Consider the following 8910-nt stretch of genomic DNA (forward strand, 5'->3'; position numbering starts at 1 on the left):
TAAAAAAAAAAAAGTTTCACTTGTTTATAAGAAAAGCAACAAAGGAAGTTTAAGAGAAAATAAAAGCAGCCCTCTGGGTGGGTCATTTAACAGCACCCAAAGGCTCCTACTGGTGCTGTGTCTTCAAAGAGCTGCAGTGGGGGTGTGGGCCTCTCCGCAACTTCAATTACTGCTCCACGATAGACAAGGATGCATCAACACACCAGTCCAAGACTCAATGATGTGGGTTTGGTGGTGGTTTTTATCTTGAGAGGAGCTATGAGAGTCCTAGGTTGGCTGATAGGTGAAGCGGAAATTTAATTGCATTGCAAAGAGCCTTCCACCCATAAACCGGAGCTATGATTTGTCCTTGTTTCTCTCCCTTTACAGATTTGATGTGCTGGACATAAAGTTTCGGCTAGCTTGTTCTGGGCACTTGCTACATGCCAGTAAAATACTGCCCTACCTGTGTCCCAAGCACATCTCTGAATCTGCTTGGCTTTACGAAGGAGGTGCTATTGTTATCCCATTTTTCAGGTAAAGAATTAAGACATGGAGAAAGGGAGTAGCTTGCCCAAGCTCGCAGAACCAACTGAGTGGAAAGGCCAGCAGCCTGAGGGACTTCCACCTCAGTCCCCTTCCCCACACAACATCAACAGCCCCGGGGCCATGGCTGCGATCTGTTTTAGGAAGTGGTTCTCATCTTCTTAAGGGATTAGTTCCTCTCATTAGAACAGATTCAGCAATCGAACCCCTCTGGTTTGATGGTATTGAATAAATATCAGATGATGACCACGATACAAAATAACAAGCAAAGAACCAGGGGTTCTAGGGTCAAAAGGGAGCCAAGTTCTGACACAGTGAAAAGCTATTGTGCAATCTCCACAACACAGCAGCTGGTCTCTGCCAACCCTTGTGCTCTGGGCAGTCACATCCGCTGCCCTGAAGCGGCTGTGACCAGGGCCCCACACTTTAAACGAGAAACATTCAGCCTCCATGTAACACCAGCAGGGGCTGCTGTGTCCAGCTGTTGCCCTTTTCCCTTAGCCATGGCCACCCTAGGCATAGGCATGAAGAGGTTCTTGCACTGTGGCTCCCCCCCACCACGTCCTCCACATAAAGAAGTCGCCACCGCTCCCTTCACCACATGAGGTATCATTCGGCCCAAACCCATGATTGTACCACTTATGAAGTGGCTTGAGAGCATATCAACTCCAGCCCCATACTGATCAAACTAAATCTTTCTAAAAATGGTTTATTGTTCTAGCACCACTTCTCATGACTGTCCCATAGGTAACAAATCATCCTCAGGAAAAAAAAAAAATACACTCCAATAAACAAAAACAGTGGAGGACCAGAATACCTGCAGGATGGTTCATCATTCAGTATTCCCACATCCTTCCAGACGTCTATCTACCTGCTATGCTGTGCTGCCAGGTCTTTCCAGTGAATTAACCAAGTCAGGGCACCTGGTATCTATGCAGCTAAAAATAAATCTCCTGGGGCCCCTGGGTGGTCCAGTGGTTGAGCGTCTGCCTTCGGCTCAGGACGTGACCCCAGGGTCCTGGGATCGAGTTCTGCATTGGGCTCCCCGCAGGGAGCCTGCTTCTTCCTCTGCCTGTGTCTCTGCCTCTCTCTGTGTCTCTCATGATAAATAAATCTTTAAAAAATAATAATTAAAAAAAAATAAAATAAAGCCCCTGCCCATTTGTGCTGGTCCCCCCACTACACAGTATTTCGTAAGGAAGAAGAAATGACTAAATGTAACAGATGGGTTGCTTTCCCACCTCCAGTGTGAATCTACACAATTTTCTGTTACATAGGATCAGAGCCCTTTACCTTTGCTTTACCTTTTTTTTTTTTTTAATGGAAATACATCAGTTAAATAATAGCTAACTCCTTAGTCACTGGGAATTTTAAAAAGTAAATTGCAAATAATATCACCTTGCCAAGCCTGAGAAATATTTAAAGCTGTATTATTACAGCTACATGTTCTTCATTCATTTGTTCAACAATTACCCCTCTTGAGGACTGACTGCATGTAACAATACTTCCATGTCCCAAGAGGAGAGAGAGAAGATGGTCACCTGGGTTATCGTTCCTACCTGAGCCCACCCCTGTGCCTCATGTAAGATACAGACGTATGGACATAGATACCCATACATGCAAGGCACAGTATATGTCCTACAATAAAAGATGAAGATGTTATGGAAATAAAGTGTGGGTGAGTCAGGAGATCTTTAGTTGCAAGTGAAAACAGACTCAAGCTAGTCATAGAAGGAGAAGGCAAGAAGGAGGAGGAAGAAAAGGAGTATTTACTCATTTCTTTAACTATAAAGTTCAAATGCAGGTCTAGTTGCAAGCTAGGCTTCTTCCAGCAATTTAAACATCTTCCCTAGTGGCTGCTCTGAAGCGCCTTGATCTTGCCTTATGGTAGCAACATGGCTATAAACGTTCCAGAGCTCACACACTCTTACCCCACAATCTAGAAAAGAATAAGATTCGGTTTCATTGACCTCTACCAGGATCTCCTTCCATCCCCTGGACTGTCTTTAGTGGCCCAATCCCCAACCAATCACGCATATCAGGAATACTGCAATTGTGTTAAACTGATCAGGGCCCAGCCCTTGGGTTTTGGAAACCCAACCAAAACAGCACGGCTGAGGATAGAGGGGTGGCTTCCCAAAGACAATCAGGATTGTGTCATCCAAAGCAAGGCAAATGGATGCTGGACAGGCACTAGGAATGTACTTATAGCAGGAAACCATCCTGAGAATGGCTAGGGGAAGGGAGAGGGTAAGGCTTATGGCTCCCTGGAGACCCTGCGCAACATGGGTCTTGATTAGAAGATAAGAAGCCTCTATGATCGAAGATGGGAAGCCAGTGCCTTCATTCCCCACTACAGGGCCACTCACCCTCCATTAACCTCTTCTCTCCTTGAAACTACCACTGGCACTGCCCTTAGGAATTCCATGAGCCTCCCCAGCTCACAGACCATGGCCTCGGTTGGATTATGGCCATAACAGAAGGAGTTCTCAAGGGACTCTTAGTGAGGTAACCATAGCTAGTAGCATAACCCATCTCTAGAAATATGAGTGGGTGTAATTATCTCCTCACGAAAAGTCGCTGGACCTTAGCACACAGGTACATGGATGTATGCACACTCCCCTTAATGAGAATTCACTGCCGAGGAGAAAGTGGCCATTGCTTCACATCAGTCTATGTATCCGATCACCAAATATGCCCAAAAAACTTATGAGTAGTACTTTTGTTCCCTTTTATAGATTAAATCAAGAGGAATTAAAGTTATAGAGAGTATGTAGTGAAAACAGAATTTGACCTTAAAAAAAATTGAACTTAAGGATTTCTGACATCCAAACCTATCTTCTTTTTTTTTTATTTTTTATTTTTTGGTAGGAAAATATTTTTTTTTAATTTTTTTATTGGACTTCAATTTACCAACATATAGCATAACACCCAGTGCTCATCCCGCCAAGTGCCCCTCTCAGTGCCCACCACCCGGTCACCCCATCTCCCCCGCCCACTTCCCCTTCCACTACCCCTTGTTCATGTCCCAGAGTTAGTTGTCTCCCATGTTCTGTCACCCTCACTGATATTTTCACTCATTTTCTCTCCTTTCCCCTTTTTTCCCTTTCACTATTTTTTATATTCCCCAAATGAATGAGACCATATAATGCCAAACCTATCTTCTTAATCACATGCCTTATGACCTCCTTACGTGTGATGGGCTGGGAGCTCCCAGGCCATATCCAACTGATAAAATGAGTTGTGTTTGCTTGATGTTACACAGATTACAGACAAGCGCCACAGAATAGCTCAAGAGATTCTGGAGCTGTTGTTTCCTGGAGATTTACAGTATCAATCTGCTCCGTGTCTCACAGCAACGAGGAGAATTATAGCATAAAACTATCTCAGACGGTGGTCATTGGAGGAAATTATTTGCATTTTTCTTTGGAAGGCACTAGGCCGTTCCCCCCCCTCACATACACATATCCATGTCATGTTCACTGATGGAAAGATGTTTGGATTCATTAGCAATAAAATAGGTACCTATTTACTGAAAAGGCACTGATGAAATTTAGGGGTCACTGAATATCTTAAAATGTCAGAGATAAACACGTTCAATGAATAATGCAAGAATTCAGAGTAAGCCAAAGTAGTCCGTGGTGCTGCTACAGTCTGGGAGCTGAGTCTGTCCGCCTAATCTAGCTAGAGTTCTTTCGGGGGCATCACGTACGATCTCATTACACGTCGGTTTCCTCTTTTGTATAATGAGAATAATAGTTGTACCTTCTAAGGGATGAAGCCATGTAAGCCAAGTGCTCAGGACTGTGCTGGGCACGTGGTTAGCACCCCATCAAATGCTAGCCATCTTTATCAGCGATTGATAGAGATAGCTTTTTCTTTCTCCTGCTCTCCCTCCCTCTCTGCCCTATGTAAGTTTGCCAAAAAGAAGCAATGATTCTACGGATTTTTAGCATTTCTATAGTAATACTGACACCATTCTGTGATTACGCACCTCCAAACCATGGTACCATTTTACTTGCGGGGGCAAAGCACTTACCAATTCAATAATGTTGCCCCAGTTGAACCTGTCAAACATTGGCTCTCTCTCCACCTATAGGATTTACCCTACATCACGGTGTTTTGATAGTATTCTAGGCTTCTGATTTCATAAGGGAAAAATGTCATGACTTCCCTCTACCAAAAAAAAAATTTAAACACATACATGAATAAATATTATGAATAGGTGAGTGGACTTATCAGCAAACCGTCTCCATACTTGGAAAAGAGGCAAAGACATTGGCTAGGACATTTTGCATCCCAGGGACATCTGGCAAAAGTTAACCAACCATGTGCACGTGCATGTGGGATGGATGGAGCTATATTGGCATCTCGTGGGCCGAGGCCAGGGATGTGCTAAACATCCTACAGTTCACGGGACAAGCCCTCCACAGCCGGAATGATCGAGTCCAAACGTCAGTAGGATGATACTGAGAAAAAGTCTGGTCTGGACATAGTGCAAGGAGGCTAAAGACATGGAGTACAGTAAAAAAAAAACAACAAACAAACAGAGGGGGGCACCTAGCTGGCTCAGTCATTAGAGCATCTGACTCTTGACCTCAGGGTCATGAGTTCAAGCCCCATGTTGGGTGTGGAGCCTACTTAAAAGAAAAAAAATTGAGAGAGAGAGAGAGGAAGAGAAAGAGCAAGAGATTGGCCAACTGTCCCCACCGTCCCCTTGTACAGCACAACCTCTGTCGTATTTATTTGGAAATACGTAAATATATTAACCAGATTTTAAAGTAGGTTTTTTTCTACTCCCTTCCTGCTTCTGAGAGATCTATAACTCTACTTGAACCAGGGTAGCAGCCTGGGGAAAACCAGACTCCAATCACTTAGGAAGTGCCACCTTTTGACGTGCCATTTTCACTTGTTAAGTGACAGCTTAAGTGTCTTCGGTCACCTGCACGAAGGGCCTACCACTTCCACTTGTGAAAGGCCACGTCTATGAGCCTCCTGAGGTCACACAGTGGGAAACCACACCCAACCGGGACGTCGCGCTGCCCGGTGAGGCCTTTGGGGACATTCTTCGGCTTCCCCACGGACCTGACCCTTTAGTTCCCCAGAATGGGGCTTTGACGGTAGCCGGGGGTCTTGACAAACAATGGGATTTTTATAAAACATACATTAAACACAAGTGAAAAGTGCTCCAGTTCTCAAATTGTCCTACAAGTGCTTCTGTTTGGGTGTGGAATGAAAGCAAACAAAATCAGACACATCTGACAGTTCTAGAACGTGAAACTCCTCAGCAGAGGTTCACATTCACTGGGTTTCTGTTGCTATTTTGACTTTTCTAGAGTGTGACATCCTGCATCTCAGGGTTGTGAAACTGAAACAAATTTACCCAGCACGTTCCAGGTGCGATTTCGATTTCGAATTCATCACACAGATGACGGACACGCAAAAAATAATAATAATAAAAAATAAATAAAATAAAAAATTAAAAAATGTCACAATAAAAATACAAAGAGCATTACAGGAAATACATATTGCTCCATCAGCTCAGACAGGTATTTATCCTCATATCATTTTCTCATTTATTTACCTTTTATAGAAAATTGAGAAAAACTTTAAAACTGCAAAATTACATGTGTTGTATGGGGGAAAGTGAAGATTTTGTAGTTTGTGATTTAGTCTGCATCAACGCTCCAGACTTTTTTTTGTTGTTTGTCTTTCTCTCATTTTGGTTTTAGTTTCAAATAGCCCAGGCATGTGCTTGCCTACATTTCTCTACCTGCCAAGTTTTCTCTTAGGTTCATAATAAACAGAAGAGAATTTAGAGAAAAAGCCTCCCTTGAATATGATTTACTAAAAAGAAAGAAGCTTTTCTTTCTCTTACTTTGGATTTGCATCTGGAAGGCTCACCTTTTGCAGCTTTTACTTAGAATTGCAAAAGTTTTCCTCAAAATGTTTCAAACTTAAATGGTGTTACCAGGGAAATAGCCAGAAGTTTTGAAAGCTTCCCCCCCTCATTACTTTTCCCCCTTAATTTTAAATAAATAAATATGTAATACAAGCTGATTTTCATAAATATTTAATCCTACTTACATTTCTAAAGGTTTTAAAGGATTTTTTAAAAATTTATTTACTCATAGGAGACACAGAGAGAGGCAGAGACAGAGGCAGAGGGAGAAGCAGGCTCCATGGGGGGAGCCCAATGTGGGACTCAATCCCAGGATCCCGGGATCATGCCCTGAGCCGAAGGCAGATGCTCAACCACCGAGACACCCAGGCATCCCTAGAGATTTTTAAATAGAATTGTCATTTTTCCATGAATTCTGAAGGCAACTACAGTAGAAAAAGGTGATTGAAATATGCTCTTTGCCTTATTTCTGAAAGGAACTCCTAAAAGATAGATTTAATTGTGTTAAAGAATTTTGGAGTTAAATAATTGTGGAAATGAATCAGTACAGAAATATAATAAATCAAAATTCTAATGTTAGTGATCATTGCCAGGAGGCCATTTATCCTTAAAACACATTATTTAAAAGCTAACGGCAGCATCTGATATTCCTCATTCAATAAAGATTTTACAATTGCCCAAAATATGCAAGTATATTACTGAGCAATGCCTTGTCATTTTTTTCTCAGTGAAATAGGTCTGCTTAGGTAGCAAATCCATGTACTGCCCAATGCAGATTGTACTGTGGTTTCAGACAAATTCAAAGACTGTAGGTCCAAATGCTCCTGAATATATTATTATATTTCAGGTGGATGTGGCCTGTGAGTTCTGGCAGAAGAAGTTATTGGTTCTAAAGTTCATATGAAAGAGTGAACGGGGGGCACCTGGGTGGCTCAGCGGTTGAGCATCTGCCTTTGGCTCAGGTTGTGACCCCAGGGTCCTGGGATCGAGTCCCTCATAGGGCTCCCTGCATGGAGCCTGCTTCTCCCTCTGCCTGGGTCTCTGCCTCTCTCTGTGTGTCTCTCATGAATAAATAAAATCTTAAAAAAAAAAAAAAAAGGAAAAAGAAAGAGAATGCTCAGGAATAACAAAAACATTAAATGAATGAATGATTAAATCATCAGACTTGCTCCAGCAGGTATTAAAATAGAATAGCCATGATGCTTGGTAACTAAGAAAATATTTATGCAAGCCCAGAAAAATTGATCACTGAAGAAAACATAAGACACAGGTCCCTTGTATTGGAAATGCAGTTTGACTCTTCCCCCGAGCGGCCTGAGGTGACCTCTGGAAATGGTTCACTATTTGCTGGACCCAGAAAACCCTACAAAGTCATGCAAGTCGAGAGGTTCAAATCCTCATGTTCACTTTAAGAACACGCATGAAACTGCCCAGGCCATCGAGGGTATGCATATCCGAAAAGCCACCAAGTATCTGAAAGATGTCACTTTGCAGAAGCAGCGTGTGCCATTCCGTCACTACAATGGTGGAGTTGGTAGGTGTGCACAGGCCAAACAGTGGGGCTGGACACGGGGTCGGTGGCCCAAGAGGAGTGCTGAATTTTTACTGCACATGCTTAAAAATGCAGAGAGTAATGCTGAATTTAAGGGTTTAGATGTGGATTCTCTGGTCATTGAGCACATCCAGGTGAACAAAGCCCCCAAGATGTGACATGGAACTTACAGGACTCATGGCCAGATTAACCCATACATGAGCTCTCCCTGCCACATCGAGATGATTCTTACTGAAAAGAACAGATTGTTCCTAAACCAGAAGAGGAGGTTGCACAGAAGAAAAATATATCCCAGAAGAAACCAAAGAAACAAAAACTTATGGCCTGCCCAGGAGTAAATTCTACATAGAATAAATGCAAATAAAAATTAAAAAAAAAAAAAAAGGAAATGCAGTTTGAGATAAAGGTGGCATTTCAAATGGGAGGGGCGCTTGAAAGGCAGATCAGAAATACCTACCAAGGGGATCCCTGGGTGGCTCAGCAGTTTAGTGCTTGCCTTCGGTCCAGGCTGCAATCCTGGAGTCCCGGGGTCAAGTCCCATGTCGGGCTCCCTGCATGGAGCCTGCTTCTCCCTCTGCCTGGGTCTCTGCCTCTCTCTCTCTCTCAGTCTGTCTCTCATAAATAAATAAAATACTTTTTAAAAAAAGAAAAAATACCTACCAAAATTTAAAACATTCATACCCTTGGATGAAGTGAATATGCCTTTGGAAAATTGTTAAAAAGAAATACTACACAGATGCAAAAAGAAAAAAGATGTGCAAAATGAAAGTCATCGTTTCATTGCTCACAAGAGCAAAATACAGTGAATAAACTACATGCACAAAGAGGTATTTTTAAAATAGGTGTACCGTAAGCATAAGGGATACTGTGAAACAAAACAGCTGGTGTAGGCATACACGTGTAAATTCAGAATTCCCTCAGGACACTGGGT

General features: G+C 42.6%; 1 pseudogene; it reads left to right on the plus strand.

Moving 5' to 3' along the window:
• The first annotated feature begins 7759 nt into the window (after positions 1–7759).
• On the plus strand, positions 7760–8328 carry LOC121475731 (annotated as a pseudogene).
• The last annotated feature ends 582 nt before the right edge of the window (positions 8329–8910 follow it).

This window comes from Vulpes lagopus, chromosome 14 (genome assembly GCF_018345385.1).
Source record: "Vulpes lagopus strain Blue_001 chromosome 14, ASM1834538v1, whole genome shotgun sequence".
Taxonomy (NCBI): domain Eukaryota; kingdom Metazoa; phylum Chordata; class Mammalia; order Carnivora; family Canidae; genus Vulpes; species Vulpes lagopus.